Source organism: Corvus hawaiiensis, chromosome 3 (assembly GCF_020740725.1).
Source record: "Corvus hawaiiensis isolate bCorHaw1 chromosome 3, bCorHaw1.pri.cur, whole genome shotgun sequence".
NCBI lineage: Eukaryota > Metazoa > Chordata > Aves > Passeriformes > Corvidae > Corvus > Corvus hawaiiensis.
Window position 1 is genome coordinate 65,244,602 of NC_063215.1, and position 21,282 is coordinate 65,265,883.

General features: G+C 39.1%; 1 long non-coding RNA gene across 1 annotated transcript in view; it reads right to left on the reverse strand.

Annotated features, from left to right (window-relative positions):
• LOC125323483 overlaps window positions 1-19,478 on the reverse strand; it is a 29,444-nt gene extending 9,966 nt beyond the window's left edge. Inside the window, exon 1 of the long non-coding RNA XR_007202531.1 lies at window positions 19,258-19,478. This is a non-coding gene — a long non-coding RNA (uncharacterized LOC125323483). The remainder of the gene's footprint in view (window positions 1-19,257) is intronic.
• Between the last annotated feature and the right edge of the window lie 1,804 nt (window positions 19,479-21,282).

Here is a 21,282-nt window from a genome sequence, read left to right on the forward strand (position 1 = left end):
TCTGCTCAGTTTTATTTTGGAGGTTCTCACCATTGAAGCCATTGGTATTGAAGGCAAATGACATTGATTGTCAACAGAGAATTTATCCACAGGCTTGCAGATTTCACTGTTCATTGCCTTCTCCAGAGCAGAGATGCTGATTAAAACTGGTCCCAGTATCAATTCCATTCTGAAATGTTGCCATTATTAAGGCCTATCATAGGTTCCTCTTCTATAAAAAGCTTTCCTCTAATCCCATGGCAACACAATTTCTGTAATGAGCATTTGGTGTGGAACCTGATCAAAGACATTTTAAAAAACAGTGTGTATTATGTCCATTTGATCCCATTTATCCTTATTATTACTGAAAACATCCTTCAAATCCAGAAGCCATGTAACTTCTTCTAAACAGGTTGTTTTCATTCATACACATATGCACAGTCTTAACAGAAATGGAAATCAGGCTCACTGGTTTGTCATCCCCAAGATCATCTCTAAAGCTCTTCTGACAGATGGCACATACAACAGCTGTCCTAGTCCTTTAGTTCAGTGTCCATTTGTAATGACATTTTACATCCCTTAGCCAGAAGTTTGGAAATTTCATATTCAGAACTCTTGGTTTTATGCCATCTGGTCCCGGTGACCTTCCTAACCTGCCTGACTGGTCTAATATTTCCTGTTCATTTACTTCAAATTGATCTTTATCTTATAGACAATCTGCTACAGAAATGCATCAGGTGTGAGAGTCAGAGCACTAAATGCCTATACAGAGATTTCGCTGAGTTTCCCTGCTATGTCTTCGTCAACCCTGCATGTCCCTTCTATGCCCTTGCCATGAAGTAAAGATTAAGTCCTTGATGATGCTCGCCTTATGAATTATCCATCTTTGTCAAGGATGAAAATTAGTTGTCCCAATTTTTAAGTGAGTGGAGTAAATTTTGAAGTTTGTGTACATAACCCTAATGTATAATCATGATGTGATCTTAGTCCTAAATAGAAGTTCTGAATAGTAATGTTCTAAGGAACACTAGAACATAGAACCTAAAACATAATTTTCTATTAGGTACTATTTTCACAATCTGCATAATTTGCAAATATTTAAAGACTTTGACATCCTTCAGAAAAGCATAGGGCTGAGATCGCACACTGAAAAACACACAGAGTTCACTTCCACAAAAGGTGTATCCAGGAGAATCAAAGGGCAAAGGTGTGAGAGAAAAATTAGATACCATTTCAACCAAGACTACAGCAGCTTCATCCCCTTCTTAATGGCTTTGGAAAAATTAAGTTCTTACTTTTGGAAATTAAGCCCTCCAAAAAGATCAACAACATTATTATCAAAGTTTGTGTGCTGCTACATGTGTGCTGTTCCTATGAAGCAAAAATTTTTCAGTTTCTATACTTCATGCAGGCTAGATTTTAGGAAAACTATGGAATATACAGGAGTGTAAATCAGAAGCACTCACCAACCAAAGCAGAAAGAAAGATTATCAATTGCCTTTGGTAATTAAAGTGATAAGAGGAAATCTATGTTATTTCACTAGAACTACTTAAGCTATTAAAGAAGATTTAGCTCTCACACAATGCCTTTCAGTTTTAAAATATTTACAAACACAAAGCTGTAAAAATTCTGAATGATATCTAAGCCTGCACAGGGAATAGCATAAGGTTTATATGCCTCTTATTGTGTACTTCAGACTATATTTTGGAGGCATTAGAGTGTTTGGGGAGTGATGAGAGAGTCAGAAATTCTTCACCTCAAATGGGTGTTTGAATTAGAATTTGGGACCCCTAACTCCCACAGCTGTGCTCTGCTCATAACAACCTTTTATAAGTTTGGCTCAAAAGTCTGTAGGTCTGAGTTATTTTGTTCATGGAAGAACATATTTCTCTCTGAGGATAACCACCTTTTTTATACCAAAAAGTTGTTATTGGTTTATTTATTGTGAAGGCATCAGTCTTATTAAACATTAACATGCATTATTAACGTTTAATTTTAAAACAGAATTTTCAGTTAAATGTTTAAACTTGGGACATATACCCAGGAAAAAATGTTCATGAACTCATGACACACAGTGAGAGTGAGATCAACCCTCAGAAATATGTCATAAAAACAGATTACTAGTTCGATGGCAGTTTGAAATCTTTTCTCCTGAAAAATATTTTTGTATAACCTCAAGGAGACCAGAATGTACTAGCAAATGCTTATACACAAACAACTGGATGTTTCCAACTTCATGTATGGCATTAGTTCTAGTAGCCTCAACATTTCCAACTGATGTAAGTAGTTTTAAACAGATTCAGGTGATATTTGAAGACCAAGGGCTGCTCTGCTTCTCAAAGGGCATAAATGTCCGCTATTCTTAACATTTCTTAAGAAGTTCCTTCTTAAAAGATATGCAAAGATTTTTTATTAGCACACTGATTTTACTTAATGGTAGGACACGAAACGAAACTTTGGCCATCATCACTCCTTAACTGAAAAGACAGAAATCGCACTACCTTTATAACAGTCCATTAATTCACATCTGCACAAATAACTGACTGGAGTGGAATACTGAGGTAATATTTTGTATAACTCTATTAAACTCCCTTCTCAAACTTTGGGTTAACTCTTTGCTGGAGCAGAGAGCACTCTTGGCTTTTTCTGAGACATTAAGCATAATTAAGCTGTGTGCAGTAACTTAAAACCTGAAACTAAGTACTGACTACATTTCACACACCGAGGTGCAATTTCTATACTCAAAATGTCATAAAACAGTCTAAATATTGCCTGAAAAATGACAGAAAGCTTGAACATAAATATAAACACTAAATTCATTGATAATTGCTCCTCAGCTTAACAGTATATGTTACACATATATTCCCATGTGAGGTTTTTACACAACACCTTCATGTTTAATCTTTAGCAAACATATCAATTCTTTTACCTTTGAATTCTATTCAAATACAATTTCATGTTCTTTGTAGTTCACCTAGACTTTAAAGATTTGAGAAAACTGTACTGGTGTCTGTTCTTTCTGAGAGTTAGACATGAGCTCTGCGAACAAGACCAACCTGCTATCTTCTCTCCATCAGTCTTTGAACACATGGCTCCCATCCAAACAGAGTACAGATAGGGGGGTTTTGGTCAGATATGAATACCACTGCCTTCACCCAAGGTGGTACAGATGGAGTTTCAGCATATGAAATAATCATCTCTAGAATTCCCTAAGACTATCATTCTGCATGTCATTAAAAACACTAAATATCCACCATAAGTAAGTTTACCTCACTGACTTCTCATTCTTTCTGCTGTCCATGTCCGAGACAAAAAAAAAAACAAAAGACAAAACAAAAAAATAACAAAAAGAAAAAAAAAAAAGAAAAAAAACAACAGCATGAATTTCATTAGTAAGTCTGTTAAGCTCTTTAATCTTTGGAACTAGTGGAAGTTTCCCCCCTGTCCTGCCAATTGAATCCATAAAATATACCGAGAAAAGTTTCCCTGAAAAATAAAGTCAAAATAACATACAAAACTGAGGAGTTCGTGTAAAAAAACTTATTAATATATAGGACTCAGTTCTTGCTCATCTTTCAGATATCCTTGACTTTAACTCCAGCATTTGAACTACTCCCAGCTTGAACTCTTAAGGTTTGACTTCTCAGATTATGAGAACTATAATGTAAGTAAATGTCAATATACCGTACATGAATTGTAGCAATGAAAACTGTAGTTGTACATGGAGTGAATTTTATCCTATATTATGCAAACCAAAACTGGTGGATCAAAGATGAGTCCAACTTGAATGAGAAGACTCTAGTACAGGGTGTTCACATTGCCAAAGTGAAATTTGTTTAAATTGCCTTTGTGAATGAGAAGGAGGAAATTACATTTGGAGAATGGGAAATAGAGAGAGTAAAGTAAAATCAGTTAATCCTGGATTTAGAACAGTTGTAGTAATTTAAGCAGAATTCAAAGGAATGCCCATAAAAACAGGGAATATAGCAGGAGAGCAGAACAAAAAGTAATGGAAATTGTTTTCTATTTGAGAATAACAAGGAAAAAAGGAACTGACTTCGCAGTGTACGAAGAGAGTATCCATGCTTCAGAAGACAAACTAGAGGTACAGCAAAGACCCTGGGACATACATTGGCCATTTCAGTGCAAACAAAACATCCATGCAATCCAGAACATTGTCAACAGCAATGACCATAAACAGATACAAAGGGAAACACAGCAACACAAGAAATTTTACTTTCCCCGCTATTTTCAGCTATGGGGATTTCCTGATTCTGATGTGATTTGTCTGTTTCATGGCATTCAATACATCTCTCTTTCAATTTCTTGTACAGTTTCTCCTGTAACACATGTAAAATTTCTGTATCTCCAACACATTTTGGAAAGGAAAATTCCATAGTGCTGTTTGTGACCTTGTCCTCTAGCAGTTTCATTTTATGGTCTTTTTGTCTTAAATTGGAAGAAATGGAGATGAAGAAGTTCAGACCTTAACATTTGTATCTCTTCTACTCTGTTTTTTTCCCCAACCTTAAACAAAAGAATGCTGCTATAGAAGCTGCACAAGATTACTATAGAACTGAAAAGTTAGCACAGCATTAATGTTTCTCTTATAGATGGGGAAAGCACAATGTCATATTTGAACCCCAATGATGTACAAGTAGCATATGTCCTGTACAACCCCGACAATGTGGCTATAAACTAAAGTCCTACTATATTTAGAGTACCGGTTGACAAAAAGGCAACCTAAAAAGTGATACTTTTCACTCTCACAAGCACCAGTTAGTGGCCAACAAACAGTAATGTGGCAAGGGATGTCAGGTAGTCATCTTCAAGTCATTTCACATCATGAGAGTGTGAAATTAATTTACAAATTAATAACTTTATAAAGTTAAAAAGTAGGAAGAAAATATGTGGGCCTGAAAGATCATGGTGTTGGCTCAGAATACACAGGACAGGCAGAGAATGGCAAGTTGATAATCACCATTCTCATCATTGCTATTATTATTATACAATCCCACCCATAATTCAGTCTGAAAGTGTCCTTGTTAAAGCAGCTGTGGCCTGAAGGATAAACAACAGTACACGTAGTCACCATCAGGGAAAGAAGGAACTCAACAAACAAAGCCTCTTGATTTGCTATCAAGGTTGTCTTGTTTTCAGATGACCTGCCTTTTTCTGAATTCCCCTTGGTAAAGGTTATTTGCAAATGCTTATTAAACACTGCTTCTTAACATTCTCTCTGTGCCTTGTGATTGTAACACAAAACAAATTAATAAACTTTCAAGCTGATTGTTTTATTTCATCTTTTTCCAGATTTCATGGTGATATCAGAAAAACTTGACACTCTCTTGAACTCTTCACCTCAGAATCCGGCATGTGCTGTATTTCGTATACCCCCTTGGGATTCATGTCCTCTAGTTAATCTTCAGCATGCAAGAAAGCTAAATGGAAAGCAGCTTTTCAGCTAAGAAACCTATCTGAAGAAAAATGTTATGTTTTCTACCCATCTTAGTTTATATATATAATTTTTTGTTTTCTGTAGCTCATTCAGTTATTATATTCATGACACTATTGGTCAGATCACTAATTAAGCATGTTCTACACAGTGCACTATCTGATGATACATTACAGAAAAACCCAATCCAATTACAAATATTTGTGAACAGTTGAAATTCAACCATAAAAGAAATATGTATAACATTTGTGCAAAACTTGATATAAATGGCATACAACAACAACAACAAAAAATCAACAGGCGAGTAAACCTGAAAGACACTGCATGATGAAATAACTGCTGGACAGAGATGTCAAGACAGACCCTAAGAGAACAGGGAGGAAAAAGCATGGGATCATTCTGGATAGGAAACTCCAGGTGGAATCATCAACAAGAATCCAACAAAGAGTATCTCTAAAAATGGAAACAAACAATGGAAATTTCAAAATACCAGCAAATATTTTTGTGATGTATATCCTGCTTTTTCTACATTCATCCTACTTTCATATTGTTCTTCTTGATAAAATAAAGGAAATTGGAGGGGAATAAATAGTTCTATATCTTAGGTGTTCTATATGGACTGTTGCATTCACTGCACATCCTTCAAAAAGACTTGAAGTTCAATGCTTATAATTACCTACATTTCCATTGTAAGGCAAGATTTCTGCTGTACAAAACTTTCTCCCTCTTATGAATTGAATGCTTTGCTTGCACTACACCTTTTGCACATTTGATCAACAAATGTAAGACTTCATTAAATCGCAAAGAGCTTAAGCTAATACAGAAGGGGTTTATTTTTCTAGGCATGGTTTGCATTATAACTACCTGCAGTTCATTTTAGACCTGGAGAGCTTTATTTGCCAGGAAAAGAAAGGAATATGCTTATCTTTAATATATGATCATTAAATAAACATCTTTCATGCAAGAGATTTGTTATATTAAAGAGTATTAAAATTATATCAGCCAGCTCTTTTATTTTGAAAGACTGCATACAAGTGAGGAAATACAGTAATAGAGATGTAGAGAGGTATAAATAATAAGAACAGCTTCTCTCTCTCTCTCCAAAGAAAAACTCTATTATTTTACATGCTATCCTGACAGTCCTCCCTGGGATGTAAAATTACTCCAATCCATAGCTAACTTTGGGTAAGATACTTTGAGTTTCTACCATGGGTATGCAACTCCATCTAATTTTCCATGAGACCCGAGTATCAACCTCTCTTTTCAGTCCTAGATCAGTCAGGCACCCCCAAATGTCCTATTTTTCCAGTGATTCTCACATTGTTAATGAAGGGAGAAAATGTAACTAAGCTTCTCTAACGGCTAGCAGCAGCCAGTTGCATGAACATGATTTGTCAGCTAACAAATCTGTGGTTCACTAAGGACTATTAAAATTCTCCTTGGGCCCAAAAACGCTTAAATTTTTCAAAAATACAAAGTATTTCTCTTGTACCTTCAGAATAAATCTTCCAGAAAAGTGTGTCATATGGGTGCTGGCTGTTTAGAACCATTAATTTCAAGCAAACTGGTCACACAAATTAACTGTTCTCTCCACCTACCCTACACCATGCCCTGATCTGACCATCCTTGAGTCTAACTCTTCCCATTCAGAAATGGGAAAACAATAAACTCTTGGGATGATCCGTTATATCAGTGAAGACAGGCAGTGAAGAACTTCTGTGTAAAACTTTCCCTCAAAAATAGCAAAAAAAAAAAGGCAACCACATAAAGGAGCAACCTCAGAAAAGCAGAATTATTGGTAGGTCCAGAGTGAAATCATGGAAAGCATCGGCCCCCCGCACCAGATCTAGCAACACTCTGTTATGCACTGGGTTTTTAATCTTAAGAGTTGCTACGCCTCTTGATCACTGTTAATGGAGTATTTGCCCTACATCAATATTACGTGCAATTATTATCAGAAAAGTATTGCCCTAGATCTAATGCTAGGAAATATCTGAAGAGTCAGGGTTCACCTGTGTTCAAAAGAATGTGTTACAGGTAATACATTTTTCTGAAGAACTCAGATAAGGTATTACTTGCGGATTTTTGGGGGGGGGTTGTGGGGTTTGTTGTTATTATTGTTTATTAAAAAAAGTTTAAAAACATGAGTTCATATGAGCTGTATGAAATTTGTTGTATAAAATTCTCACTGTTTTGTTAAACGAGAAAAAGCAAGCTTTAGTTCATATCCTGTTCCTGCGTAAAATTCATTTTCATGCACAGTTTCTCCCTTTCCATGGGTTTTGTTCCACAGAAACCCTCATTTCTACTGGTTTCAGTCAAGCAACTCTAGATTACTCAGACAGAGAAACAGGTTTTTCAACAGTTCTATAAATCTCTGATACTCCTCTGAAACTGCTGCCAACAGGTGGTAAACTGTTATCATTCGCTGCAAACAATTTTGCAGCACGGGCATCAGGATGCTACACTAACATTTAGTGCAAAACAAATGGACTTGCAAAATTCCTGGGACCACACAGTAGGTTTATTCCAGCCATGAAGCAGCCGTCAGATGGCAACAATTTTGTCACCACTAGTACAGAACATAATGGAATATGTGTCCTGGAGCTGAAAAGCTCCATAACTCATTAACTATCCCCTGAGTCATGCCTGTCACCACTAGCTTTAAGTTTTAATTTCCTTGCTTTCACTGGTTGTCAGGGCTATTTGACTATATCTCTTTTGTGTTTAATCAGCAGTACCAATGCTTTTGATGAGATTATGTTGCTAACCTGGTGCTCCAGGAAGCCACAAACATAGATCTGTTTATACAGGAACAAATTAAGTACAGCTCTTTACTTTGAGACAGAAAAAATAACTAGTCCTATGAAACATAACATCCTTAGCAGAAATGCTTTGGAGAGCTAGATTATCAAATGTAACAGTTCAGTGGTTCAATTCATACCTGACAGGCTTCAAAGAATATATATGCAAATTGATCTCCCAGTTGCAAGGGTAATTAACATGGGCTGCTGCAGGGGGCTCTTCTTCCACCCATTCTGTTTCATTATTATTTTAGTGACTTTACATTTTTCTCAAGCCACTGTCTTTTGGTATGGAAATAAATTTAACTTCCTCCTTTATGTAAACTTCATTACACCACAATCAGCAGGGAGTCCAGCCTGCTGGAAGTGAGAATGTTTGAAAACCAATATAGCCTGACATAAAGCTTAGCGCTGTACAAATACTTTTGTTGTTGATATTCTTATGTGTATTTTTGTGGTTTTGCCCAGTACACATCTTGTAGTGTTAAAAGGGACTACAGTAAGCTGAATTCATCCCTTACACTTAAATCAGTTTAACAACACTGAGACAGAGCTAGCAAAGGACGAGGGAAGACAAAGAATCTTGGAACATGCTGTTTAATCCATCTTTTCCTAGGGCATTAAAATCGTATTTGTACTCAAGCCAGCACACTTTTTCCCCCTCCCAAAGCAAGAAGGACACAGCCCTAAGGGTAGAGCACTTAACGCAGTATTGGACCTGTTGGCCATGTACTGGGTCATGAACTGAAGTATGTGGTTCTGTTTCCACAGAGATGGGCTCTCTGAATTGTATATTGTTAAATGTTCTCCATATGGTTATGAAGAAACACCAAAACTATTTTCCCATTATCCAGTAAGAGTGAAACTTACAGGGAAACAATCACATTACACACGTCTGGGAAAACTATAGACATAAAAACATTACTGCTTTTGGATACTTTTCGTAACTAGAAACTTCTGTACGAAGCCATTTCTACAAACTATGAAGGAAAATCATATGTTAAATCATTTTAAGCAAATGGTTATGAGTAGATATAAAGTAACAGGTATATCTGTAATTCATAAGTGGCTAAACTTTCCTTTACAGAGGGTCACTCAAGTCAATTGATTTACTACAGAGATAAATGTAATCCAGCCCACAGCATGTTTCCATGTTACACATCTTTATATCAAAGTTTGATAACGTTTTTTTCCACAAAAGCCTTTACAAGCTTGAAAGAACAGTGTGTATGTGAATGCATGCATGTGCATAAACACAAATCTGTGTTAAATAAGGTTGGGGAAATCCTGTCAATTGTTATGCTATTATGTTAAGCATTCAGGCAGTTTCCTCATCAAATCAGTGTCAGCTACACAGAAAAACTTCAGTCTGTATGTTACTAGATCTAGGCCAGTGCCCTGAAGGGCCAGGTCATGCCCTGTATTTATTCTCATCTGATGCCAGAGTGCTAAACAACTAGAGGATCTCTTCTGCTGCCTACACACTATTGCATATCCAATACTTAACCGAGGTTAATTGTATGTATGCGAAGAGGGCTCTGGTGGGAGTGGGAACAGAAACACTACTGCATGGCTGGATGAGGCCAGTCCCAACTCTGGATATCAATTCCACATCTTTCCAGAAAGTCAGTAAATGAACTATGAGATGGAAAAAAGAAAAATATGAAAGAAAGAGAGAGAGAGAGCATGCGTGCGCATGCTAGCTGTTTGAATCAATTTAATATTTATGAAGATATATTGTTTTAAGCATTAACAGATGGGATTTTTCAGCAGTGCTTTATAGAATTAGGTACCTATTTTCCCTTGAATTTTATTGCTGGTTGAGAGTTTATCCTTCTTAGCCTCCTTGGAATAAGCCAACCTGCATTTTGGTCTGAAAAAGGAGACTTCATAAATTACGTGTTGCCAGTATGGCAAATTGCACCTTTATGAGGCAATTTCTGGCAGATTAGCTGATGTGCATCACCACAGCTTCATATTCAAGTGATTTGGACATGGCCCATAATGAATAAGGCATTCCCAGCAACAGAACACTGATTTTGCATTATTATAAACCAGGGGTTGACAGCAGAATACTGATTTTGCATTATTATAAACTCAGGACTGAAAGTTACTGCTGTCTGGCAAGTGTTCAGCAATCATTTGTTGGCAGTCTCAGTTGAAGGGCGAAGGACTGAGAGAGCAGGGAATCTGAACACACATCTTTCTGTATGAAAGTCTCTCCAGTCAGTGTTGAGAAATACTTCAGTGCCCAGAGAAGGGGCTGAGGGTTAAGCTTCCCATCATCACTCCTGCATCATGGAAGAACAAAATTTGCATTTTCAGAGTGGACAAACCTCCATGTCCCACAAAACTCAGGTTTTAAAATAGTTACAGAGAAAATGGCAGACCTGTAATAAAAGCATGAAATGCTGACAGGATAAGCTAACATTCACAAGCAGGGAGCAGGGACTGATTTTTTTTTCCACCTCTTTCCAGTTCTGCTATAGAGCTGAAAAGGATGAAGTGGCCAACAAAAATTCCTCTTCTGTAATTTTCCACTCAGTCTGCAGAATGGTTATTTAAATGCCACTTGACCTTGAATGCAAAAATAATCTGTCCTTTATCAGTTGTGTCTTTTCATGGCCTGACTTAGAGCATCAAATTTACATCCCGCCTTACTGTTATAATGTTATAACTTCTTGTTATAATGAATGCAAGCAAGTACCTGTGCTCCAGAAATGCAGTCCTCTTCACTGTATAAAATGAGGAATGCAGATGCCTTTTGTCTGTCACTTGCCATTTGACTCTGACCTATGGGCACCACCACCCTGTGTTAGATCTGGCTCAGAAACCCACCCCTCCCTTCCACTCAAGGCCTCCGTGTTTTACAGGAATGCAGTGCTCAGGCTTTTGAAAACTGAAAACCTCAAGTCATTCTTATGCATAAAAACATTTCTCCTTTTTCACCCTGCACATGTCTTTCTCCGTCCACTCTTCCTATTATCCTGTGTTACTAAACTTAGCAAGATTCCTCAAGTGAAAAAAATACCCACCTGAGTAAGAGCTGGCAAAGCTAAGCACTTAGATTATACAGCTGTGGATTCAGCTGAGTCCTTCCCTCATACTGCACAGTGCAGGGCTGGGATACTTGGCAAGGGTGGGCTTCTTGTGCAAAACTGCAAGGCAGACAATGGAGTGGGATATGGAACAGGCACGGCTTTGACTCCTGTTTAGCACACAGGAGCAAGAGGCAAACAAGAGGAAGGAAAATTTAACTGTGGGGAAGGGAAGCTTCACTAGCCCTTCCCACCCACTCCCATTCACATGAGAGTGTGTGCTTTTCTGGGCAGAGGCAGTAACTCTGTGCTTGAGAATGGTTGGCATCTGCTGGGGCTGTTTCTGATTCTTTTGGAGCATGCTCTGAGACAAACTGCAACGAGAGGGAAATTCAAGAAAGAGTAGAATAACATGGGTAAAACAACATCTCCTCACAGAATAATTAATGCACATCTAAATTATTATGCATTCAGTTAAAATGCAAGTATAAGATTTTATTCCCCTGGCTCTTTACACTGAATTCAACACACTGGTTATGCAGCCTGGAATAAAGATGTTTCCCTGACAAAACCTAACTCAATGATCTGCAAGGCTCCTGATAGAACCTTTTAACAAACTGGAGAAATTATGGGTCTGTGGAAAACAACACTGCCCTTCTACATCCCCACCAGCAGTAGTTTAAATGAAAATGCCCCAGAACAGCTGAGGCCACTGTAATTCTTTTGCCCATTTTCAAAAGGCCTTTCAAGCACCACGCAGGGTGCACTGACTCTCCCTTCTGAACATTGAGCTGTGCAAAACTGATGTCCTATGTCCTCACTGCAGCATACAGTCTACAAGCAACACCGCTGGACAGCAGAAGCCACTGGGCTTTCTCTGTGAAAGAGCTGCTATTCTGGGATTCTTTTTGTCAAGTCGTGAAGGCAGGAGAAACAAATGTCCTCAACATCTATAAGGGGCCACCAAACTGCAGATCTGAAGAAAAACCTCTGATTAGACACTCTCCAGCTAATGTTGGATCAGTGTCAGCAGAAAAAGCAGCAAGTTGCACTATGCTCAGCATGTGCAGAATGGAGACAAATGTATTGGAGAAATTGCAGCTTACCAAGGGAGAAAAACTGATCAACTCCACTCTCTTACTTTGATTCATAGTCTCAGGACCTGGTAAAAATATCAAGACATCAGAAACACATCCCTATTGTGCCTCTGAATGGACTTCTGGAAGGAATTGTTCTGTAGTCAGGAAACAGCTGCCAGGGTCCTGCCAACTCATATGGTCAATAACCATTTCATTGCAGTCCAGCCATTAAGCCAGACATCCCCTTGTACAGACCTATCCTCAGTTTGGCCTCCCCTTCAAGCACAAAGTTTATTTTTCCCTTTTCAAAGCCACCTTTTTAAGCAGATATTTACCTTCACCTACTGTGCCATGAAGTATGTCTGGGCATGACTAAGTGCCCCAATGAACTGGCATTCTTCTGGCCAGTATAAAGCTCAAGGCAATTTCTTGTAATGTCTTCACTGACTTGGAAAGTATCAGATATGGGTCATTTCACATGTTTTTAATGAAAAAATTCTCAGCAAGACCCAGCACCTGGACACTTTCAGGTTAGTCTGTTTCCTGCAAGACAGCAATGTGTCTTAAATAATACTACCAAGTTGTCAAGTGAGGGTAAAAAAAGAAGAAACATTTGGAATGCACACACTATCACAGTGTCAAATTTTTTTGTAAAACAAATTTTGAAATACGTTGGTCATTTAATTAGTTTTGTCAAATAGATGATTCTGCCCTGGAAAGTGATGATGCAGGATGGTATTTCTGAATCTGGTTGGTCTCACCATGATACAAAGTGCCAAGGAAATCTTTTACTGCTCCTGTGACTCTGTATTTACTCCAGGTACCTCAGAAATTCCCGCAGCACTAGAAAGGTGCTGTTGATCTCACCCCCTAGCCCAGTGCCTGCAAAAAAGCAAAGTAGGAACATCACAGACATAACGTCCTCCATGGGGGGGGGATCCTGTTAATCCAACACAGAGCTGACAGCTTAAAAAGTCCTGGGGACCCTTCACCTAAATGTTTTCAAGGGCTGAAACAAAATATGAAAGAAACCATGTATCATTAAAAATGTTCTAGACCTTTTGGCACACAATCATATGTGCTGAGAGTGGTAAGTGAGGGAGTTTGCAGCGATGTCTGCAGGTTGAAAAACCTGGCAACGCTTCATTAGAGTCCTCCCCCTCCCCAGTTAAGGCCCTGCCAAACCTACACACAGAGCACAGGCGGTATTATGGACAAGTACAGGTTAGACAGATCTATAAAAGCGTTCTGAATGCTTGACACGGAGCAGCCAGTGTAACACTTAAGAAAGGACACACCTTTGGCTTTTCTCAGATGACCTACCCCCAGCTGTTGCCAATGGCTATGCCCTGATGCCCTGATAGCTGTGTATCACCTGGTGGAAGGCACGAGAGCCGATGCGGTAACCCCACAGCAGGTGAGTGGGTCCAGTGTTTTCTGGGCTCCCTGGCAAATGGGTGCAGTTAAAGTTCCCACATTGACTACTGCAAACTGTGTCACCTGCTGAGGATCAAAGCCTTGAAGGACCTGCCCTTTTCCAAAACAACAAAACTCAAAGTTTCTCTGAGTCTTAGTCTTCTTCCTTTAAAGCACAACTGGGAAACCTGAGCACTGAAACTGCAGAAACAATGAGAAACAAGAAAAACAGCCAGGTGATAATGAGAGTTATGATGTCCTGTAAAAAGAAATATATTTGCAGGGCTGAGCCAAAAGAATAGCTTGGAAAAACTCTGGGGAGCAGGGAAAGGGAAATGGAGGTGAAGGCAAGAGTGTGTTAGTAATTAGATGAGAACAATAAGTCTAATATCATTTATTTGCTTTACTTGGTGTATCAGTTCCCTGGATATGAGGTTAAGAACATGTAGGAATAGCAGCTGTGGCATCATTTTCAAGACAATTCCTGGGAAGCTGCCCAAAACACACATGGCCAAGCAATGTTAGGGGATGTAAAAGCATCATCCTTCTCACAATGTCCTGATTTTTTGCAATCATAAAACAGACCCTGCATTTCTCGAGTAGCTTGGGGCTAATTCCAGACTCCTGGCATTCTGCTTTTCAGGTATTCCTTATCAAGTTCAGATATGCATACTATTTCTTCCTTACTTCCCACTTTGTGTTTGGAGGTGACTACAGTTCAGTGATGGGGGTTCGTGAAGCTCAGTGATTCAGGTAGCTTTTAATTCCAAAGTTTTTGCATGAAGGATTAGGTCCTGTAAATATCCATACTGCGACATAGAAAAATACTGCAAAAAAGTCTCTAAATGATGTGATCACCTAAATTTTGGATGGATGATTTTACTTTTAATTTTTAGCACTCAAACTCTTAAAATAAAGGCCACGTTGACACCTTCTACAGCCTGGCTTTCTTTATTAACCCTATTTCTCTTTCCTAGACCAAGTTTTCTACCTTGACACCCCATCTGTTTGGCTCTGCTCGCTCACTTAGAGAAACATAGAGTCAGTAGTTTAAGCGCAGGGCTCACACCGAAATCCAGTGCCAGGTGACTTCCAGCCACAGGGACAAAGTCAGAAAGGCTGGGCTGGATTACCAGCACTACTGGCAGCACCCCACTGCCCACATTAGCCACCTCTAGTCTGTTGCTGGTGTTCATGCTTTTTTCCACTTCAAACAAAACTACATTTGTTATTTTAGACAATACAAACACTGATTCTTCAGTAACCTTGTTCTTTTTGACTGAGGCAGGTGAATTCAGCTGGCAGATCAATGGGTAGTCTCTTTTGGGAGAGGAAAGGGCTGGAGGTGATAATTTCTTGATTCAACACAACTAGATGAGGACATGAGAATGAAACTACCACTAATAACTGTGGTGAGAAAATCCAAAGCTCAAATAAGCAAAAATTTTCCCTTTTCTTGGAAACAGCTACTTTATCTAAGTGCTAAAGCAGTAGCTAAGTGCACAAAGATCTTTGCATATTTGTATAAATGGTTTTTTAAATGACAATATTATGAGAAATTGAAAGTAAAAGCTTTATTATATATGTCTATATTTCTATATAACTCAGTTTCTATTAATATTTTACAGGTTCTGGCTTCTGGGATTATCATATTACTTACATGTACATTCATACCCATTTAAAGATAATTGAAAGTTGTGATTAATGCAATCATATTTTTCTCTTTATGAAGAGGAGGTTTTTAAAACACTTTTATATTAGAATTTTATTTTTTAAAAATTTTGGGAGGATTATATTAGAAGACTAATTTCCAAGAAAAATTTTCTGGAAGGTATAACTAGCTTTTTCAAAACAGTTCCAGTAAAGAGGCAGAAAACTAGCCCTACCTACTGTTTTTATTACTTATAAAAAATTGCAGGTACTTCTAGATATCACAGGGATGTATTAATAGCTTCTGTCAAGCCTAAATTTTGTCACCAATCCCTGCTATTTTCCAGTAGCAGGAAGCTGTGGACTTAATGTTAGAGATTCTCTGGTTTTCAAGAACAAACATTTTTCCTCAAACCCTTTACAAAAATGTTCCATAAAGCTGTGCCTTCCCATGCAGTGACAGAATATCCTTTCCCACAAGTCTCCAGGAAATTATTCCCACAGATAATTTACTCCTGTAAATTCTGTGCTAGGAGGATCTTGCACACATCTTGAAGTTCCTCTGCTAGTAAATGGTATCAGCTGCAGAAATAGTAGATGTAGAGAATGTTTGTAGACATAGAGCTTACATCCCAAGATGCAAAATCTTGCTTTAACTGTGAGATCTACATTTAAAAATAACACCTACTTACATTGAAGGCCCAGTGGCTACATGGATGAATGATAAATGAGAGCACAACAGATTCCTATGTGAGAGGAGGAGGAGTACTTTCAGGACCTGCAATTTAGCCAATACCAATTCCTACTACTGTTTCCCAATTAGCCAAAAGAGGGGGCTAGTTCATTCCTTTTTTCCATGATTTTAAAAAACATGTTACTACTTCCTGACCTTGGGTTATTGGAATATTTCTGACAGAAAATGAGCTGGAATCTTCTCCGGCGGCACCTTTATTGCTAGCAGATTGACTCACAGTGAGGACCTTTGCTTTCCATTTTGTTCACAACACTTCCACCTGCATGACCGTGCTTCATAATAAAAGGCCTCTGCCTAACCACGTACCCCACATCTCCGTTGGACCATTTAATGGCATCAAATTGACTGCATCCAGCAAAGAAGACCTGTTGGACGGTGCAGACTGTGCATCTTCAGCAATGGGAATGTGCATTATACTGTTCTTTGCCTATAGCCCAGCAGAAAACCAGGAGCAGAAAAGTTGTTACGCAAGTTTCAGCTTTAAACATCTTTGACTTATTGCTGTGATTATACTAATTGCTCATCTTCCTAGTGGGAGGTTGCAGGAAGCTGTTTTGAAGTAATCAAGCTGAGATGCGGTCTTCTATTTATAAGAGGCCTAGAAATCTTACTCTCCCAAAAAGAGCATCTAATTGAATCTCTAAAAAAGAGCAGATACGATTTCTCTTTCTCTTCCTTGGAATCTCACACAAGAGCTTGTGACTTCATTCTTCCTCACTGTGAATGTCTGTGAGTGAGGCTGCCTGACAGTACTACGGGCAGTGTATGCTCTCCCTTTTTCCCAGGCTTTGATTGCACAGCAAAACCTCTGCACCTCTGTAGGAGCTGCAGGATCATCTAATGGAGCTATATGGTGCCAGATGAACGTACTTATCACACAACTCCTAAGTATGAAAATAAAGTTTCGTATTTACACCAAGGGTTTTTGGCCCAAAGCAGTTTAATGCTGTAATGTACACATACAGCACCAGTTAAAAAGAGGAGCTCCTAGCTGCTGTACAATCATAGCCCCAAGGAAGCTCTCCCCCTCAACTGATGGGAAAGGGTAACTTGGGTCAAGAACACTTTGATCTATGCTTATCACAATAAGGACCACTGAACATTTTTCCTCATGTAAGACCTTTCATAGCAAAAAAAAAAAAAAAAAAAAAAAAAAAAAACCACAAAGGCCAAAAGCCTTGTGTCTATCTCAGACAAATGAAGGCAGAGCCCAGCACCAGCAGGATTTTAACCAATATTTCTAACTGAACTATTGAGAACCTTTGTGTGATAAAGCCAGGGTAGCCTTCCTCAGAGCAACAAGATCATTCTGCTGAGATGAGGTTAAATTTTATCATAGATTACAGGCATGAGTTTGCTGTTGTAGATAATGTTGTTATGTTTGGGGTTTTTTTTCCTAGTTTATGACTACAGTTTCTTGGTAAAACTGGGCACGTATTCTTAATAAGTTGTTCCAGGAAAGTCAAAATTACTTGATAGCAAAGGTTATGTTTTGCCCAATGCTTTCAACCAAAGAAAAAGAAAGTGGAAAATCTAAGTGAACTGTTCTGACATTTCTGAAGCACTTCATTTACAGGCACATGCAATAAACACAAAGGAAATAAAGAGCTAAATCCACACTGGTACTGAAGGAAGCAGCAGAAGTGACTTTTTTATCACAGTACATTCACTAGTAGGGATTTTACGGAGGCTGAACAAAACTCAGGTTAAAATCCCTCCTCAGCACAAGGGGATTTGAAGGCATGTGTTTCATCTCCCAAGGAAACATCTTACTCAGTGACTGTTCTGTAAGGTACCCCAGGGTAGAGAAAATGCAAGACAAGATGCTTCTTCAGTCTATATTTGCCTTGAATATGAATATGGATTTATAGGAGGGGCTTTAAATATTAATTAAGATGGCTTAAAGTCTTGGTTCTTTAAATTCTATCTAAGAGCTTCTTACCTAAACACTGGTATTTCTGGATGTAGCCCCATCTCACCAAATGTCTCCCAAAAATTGTGCAACAATATCAACAGGACTATGGATAAAAACACATCCCAGACTAGCATGCACGTCAAAGCACTTTCCTGGCAATGATATTCATTTGAGATATCATTTCAAATCACCTTTGGCAAAAGGATCTCTACTGAGGTCTCCTACACCGTGTATGAATGCCCCCCAGCCGAACTTTTCAGGGACAGGGATTGATGGCTGTGTAAGGCCTATTTTTAGATATCCACAGATACCACATGCTGAGACACAAGGAAAGAGGGGTTTAGAGAGGAGAACTTAGCATGGGAAACGGGCAGGATTAGGGACTACCATTTGATTGTTTTATTAGACAGACTCATAGGAGTCAGAGGCCAGGGAGAAAAGATTGCTCTTGAAATGGGATTTGAAGACAGTCAGGAGGTCACTAAAACAAACAGCAGGGTATCTGTTACAGAAGCTGAGATTCACAGGAGAAAGACTAGCAGAAAAAGGTCCAAAATTAAAAGTCCTCATCTCCCTCTATACATCATCACAAATCAATACAAAACAAGTAATTCACAGAAAGAGGCAATTTTGTGTGTTTGTTTGCAAGCCCTGGTGGGTCTATTGGCTGGAATGCCTATTGTTTCTATCCTTGGCATGACATACACAGCACAGGTATCATGATGTATATAAACCATGAAAAACTCCAGTGTGTTTCATTACCATGAGAAATACAGGGGCTGGCTGCTTTTGACAGCCAGTGATGCTATTAGCTAGCCTTTTGCGTTGGTAGCTGGAGAAAATTCAGTCAACATATTTTAACCTTCTGAGCAGTCCCAGCACACTGTGATCTTACCAAAGCAGCTGATAACAACAGAAGTACAAGCTCTGCGTCAGACAAACAGCAGCTGGGGGAAGGGAGCTCTGCTCTCATTCCTCCCCCACGCCAGCCCAGCATGTAGATCAAGCTTGTCATCCCTTTCAAGGCAAAAGGCATTGACAACATCTTTCTTCCTCAAATAACAGAGAAGGAAGGGATCTTACCACTGCACTGGATTATACAGTGGCGAAAATACACAAAAGCACTGGACAGCTCAGAGAGCACAGGGAGGACAGTCCAAACCTACCTGATGCTGGGACTCCAGCATAGACCTTGCATTATAAACTGAATTAGGCTCTGCTCCAAGACAAATCGTGAACTCTGCTGACTTAATTTCAGCTCTTCTCTGCAGCCTTTCATTAGGAGTTGTAAAGGTTCCTTCTGAGCTCTTTCAAAGTAAGGAAACCTAAGTGGTCTCCAATTTCAATTGTGCACTGTGATGAAAGTAGGCTGTCTGGGAGGAAAAGGGGGGTAAACTGGCCAGCCCTTTCAGTTCAGCCTGGGACTCACATATGTAGGAGTGCAGGAATTCCTCAGCTTCGCATTTGGAAATGGGCCCGGGTCGGAAAGTAAAAATAGAAAAGTGTGTATGCAATTCTAAGAAGCTCAGCTGCAAGGAAGGGGGAAAAAGTTTCCTGTAGACCTTGATTCAAACTTTTTCAGAAATTACAAGGACAAAGATGAAGCAGCTCCAGGGCTCCATTTCATTTTGGAAGTCATAATTCATTTTTCTGCACAGTGGAAAACTATTCCAAACCAAATGAAACTTTTTTTAATCTTGTTTTATAATTTGCTTAAAAAAAAACCAAAACACTCAGGTAAAATATCCATATATAGTTTCCATGGTTATTTTATGTCAGGACCACATTTTAACCATTAGCCTTTCAACACAACAAAATGAGAAAATATCTGGTAAATGAAGAGAATTAACAATAGATAACACTGTTTCTTTAAGCTCTAGCCTTAGTAGAGAGCAACTGTATTATTTCCCTCAGGGAATACAGTACAGCTTCCTTGCTCAAATCCCAGAATGGGTGAAACAGGTTTGCATGAGCATGTGTATCAAAGAGAACTGAGTTTAGAGCAGGATGCAGAAATCGTCTGTATATGTAAAGCTCATGCAAATTCCCTGTAAAGACCCTCCACCTTGAGAAGGTAAGTACACAGGAAACCAAGGAGTAGCCAATACAGGATTAAAATATCCATCTCTTGATCCTGTCTTCTCGGTGATGGATTGTGCAGGACTTAGCCAGCAATACCTGGCTGTGTGAGTGTGTGCGTGTATGCAGATACAGCTACACACAAAGGAGACAGCTGCAAGTGAAGACACAAAGGCCAGGACACCATTGTCCTGGCTTCTTTTTCCTTTTTTTCCTTCCCAATAAATAGCCTGGCTGCTACTGCTGTTGCTAAAGAAAGAAGTCCTGAATGTAGCCCTGCTGCTCCTTCTTTCCCATTTCCCCATGATGCTGGACTTTTAAACCTTTCCCTGCCAGTCCTTGTCCCTGGGTGTGTCCTTACTCCTCCCATGACAGAGCACACCAGGGCATGCCCTGGAACACCACCCTGGGTAGAGTAACTTAATTGTGCCTACCAAAAGCAGCCTCGAGGTAGCTCTGCAGCAAAGCCCCCATGGCCTTCCCATGCCAGTTACCAGGGGCCTGAATGGTTTGTCCCCTTGGCTTCTGGGGCTTCTCATTACCCCATGGCCCCCAGGCTGGCACTACATGTCCCACAGCATGGGACCAACATGGCGACAGGGTAACTGCAGGTGAGAGGGACACAGAAGATCCCTTTGCGAGGCTCCTTCCCATCACTGGCAAAATCTACAGCATCCCTGGACAGCCAAGGAAAAGCTGTGCTTTGCCTAGGACTTACTAGACCCAATAGGATAAGGTCATCTTCCTGGACCTTTTCAGATATATTTTTATATCAACACACAAATGAGGAGGAAACATAACTGCTGAACCCCAGAGGAAGGATGCATGCAGGGGAAAATGCATGCACTTTCAAAAAAGTTAACAGCACTGTCAATTCACTGATGTCCATTTTGATCCAAGATTCTATTCTATTCCTCTTTCACAAGTTTTTTTGGGGGGGTGGGGGGAGTAACAGTATTAAAGTAATTTTACATGAAACAAGAGCACTCAAAATTTCAAACAGATCATGCATGAAACAGCAGAAATGTAAGAGCAGCATTTCAGCAGTTCTACTTGCAGAATCAGAGCAGCATATAGCTTAAATGAATAAATAAAATTACAAGTAATTTTAT